The following is a 2,642-nucleotide window of genomic DNA, read 5'->3' as shown; positions in this document are numbered from 1 at the left end:
CTTTATGGGGGATTTAGATTTTTTTCTCTTGAGCTTTCTTGTCCACAACAATTAAAAGAAGTCCAAGGGGCTAATTTGCTAATCCACAAAGCCTGATCCTATTTTAAGCCATACATATGCTAAATTTGAAAGAAAGATACAGATGAAAATGTGAATACTTTGAGTTATACAATTTCTGGTACAATGTGGAGTCCTTTCTTGAAATCAATACTATTATGCGCATAGGTGTGTAAGCATCACACGCAAAATCAATATAGTAGGCTTGTATAGATATTAGTGTGTACATTTAAAATGCATTTTCATATGGTCTGACAGTAATTCTTTCCATCATAACCTGTTATTATATTTGAAAGCATTGTATGCCTTGAGCACCTGGTTAATCTTTTGCTTAAATTCTGCATCAGCCAGGTGTCCTCTTAGAGGCCACATAAAGATTGGACCTCGTTTAAGTGTGAAATAATCCTGTTCCTTCTATCTAAGAGTGAATGAGCTCAGGATTAGATCAGATAAAACACACTCAAGCTAAAGTGCACAAGGTGGATTATACAAGAAAAGAGGATTTAGTGAAGAACGGATCCACAACTTTTTGTTAACACAGAGAATGGTGGCTTTTGTAAGCAACATTTGTGGAAACTCAACTGAAGCTTTAAAAGCAGTGTCTTTTGTTGTACATTTCTCTGCATGCATTTGCTTTGTAGCCGGGAGTGCTAACTTTGGAAGCCATGCTGAGCTCGGACTCATGCTCATTTTGCCTAATGAAAGGCTAAGGATGTACTTTCACTCATACATTCTTGTTTTGTCTTCTTTGAAGTTTATTAAGCTCTCCTGATAGATGTGAAGTTCATTAGGTTGCTATTATCATGACCACAAATTAAATATCTGCTCCCTGTGGAGTGATAAGCTTTAAGTATGAGCTATACTTACTATAGTAGTTACTTAATTACTAACATATTGCTTCTTGTTCTTAAAAAAAAAGGTAACACTAACAAAGGTCTCCTGGAATATGTTCTGAATTCAACTTTGCACTTGTTTAATCATTATTTTATTGGATTTTCCAAAAGTTACAAGTAAGATTTTATAGCTGACAGGTATATATATATGTGTGTGTGTGTGTGTGTGTGTGTGTGTGTGTATAGACATGGAGTTTCTTTAAGTATTAAGACACGACTGCACTAGAACTTCTGAATACAGTAATATTGTGCAACTCTCGGAGCTCAGGTTACTTCTACATTCAGATACATGCTCACTTGCTTTCTAGAAGCCTGGAAATGGCCCTATGTGTTCATATGTGGCATCTTTAGTTCCACACTTTCTGTTTTAATATAGTCTTCCAAAAGGGGAGGAAAAATAAATTTTATTTTGTCCTTTGGCTTTAATTTGCAACAGGACCTATCACTGCAATTTTCACCTAAATATTCAAAGATGGCTCCAGTCCATTTGATTTGATTGTTTCTACTTTACTGTGATTAATATTTAACTCTTTATTCATTTACCAACCAAATTATAAAATATCAAATGGCTGTGCGTGCCTCTAATACCTATTTTTACCTATAAGAATATTTGTTAAACTTACGGGATACTTTTGATAATGGTATACGTGAGTGATTAGTAAGTAGGTTTGAATAGAAAGAAAGTTATCAAAGTCTAGAAATTAAAAAAAATTGAATGATTATTTGATTGAAAATATATAAATATTAATTCCGAAGAATGAGTCTAGCAGCTATGTCCTTTCTTCAGGGTTGTATTGTACGATGAGGAGCCTTCAAAATGTTCTTGCAAAATATTCCATTATCTTTGCATTTCCTTTATTTCGTGAACTTTCCGACAAGTTTCATATAAATTCATCTTCAATGAAGAAACATGAAAGCATAGTTACCATTTCATGGGAATATCACATTCTTATACATAGAAACTCAGGTAGCCCTACTCTTAATATGACATGAGATAAGTACTATAAGGTGATGCAATGTGCATTTCTTAATGTCTATAAGTCTGTGAAATAGGATTAAGTGATTTGGGTATTAGATTATGAATGAATTTCACTCCTAAATCTGTCTTTAAGTCAATTTTGTTCAAATCAGAACAGTTATTTATTGTTTGTAGCTAATCAGATAGGTGAAATGTTTGTCTCTCATATGTTATACCTTTCATGAAATGAAATGTTTACATGCTAAAACATTTTAACATAATAATATAGTAATGATAATCATGATATTGTTCTGATATTCATCAAAAGTAGCTCTTGTTTGCTATATGAACTATTGAACATACCTGAACATTTTAATATATTAGCCTTTGTGGGGCTGAAACCACAGATGCTACATGAATGGATGTTAAATGGTACAGGACTATAAAGACAAGTCTGATTACTTCAAAACACTTCTCTCCAGAACATGACAGATTTCCAGTTTTTCACTAAGGGAATCATTGTTTAGACATGGAAAGCCTACTCAGACTTATCTTAAAATACTTCAAAATTTGTAGTCAAAAGTGAAAAAATAAGTTACGGCAATAGATGATGTAAGAAAGGAAAGATTCATTGAACTTAATTCACTCTTCTATATGACATCCTATTGGACAGTGGATGCAGGAGAATGATGTGGGGTCTACATCTGTGAATGCCGACCCCCTTAGACACTCCC

The sequence above is a fragment of the Echinops telfairi genome, unplaced genomic scaffold (assembly GCF_000313985.2).
Source record: "Echinops telfairi isolate 266 unplaced genomic scaffold, ASM31398v2 ScPeMD7_4225;HRSCAF=4972, whole genome shotgun sequence".
Taxonomy (NCBI): domain Eukaryota; kingdom Metazoa; phylum Chordata; class Mammalia; order Afrosoricida; family Tenrecidae; genus Echinops; species Echinops telfairi.
The sequence above is the reverse complement of the archived record's forward strand: the minus strand, read 5'-3'. Positions refer to the sequence as shown.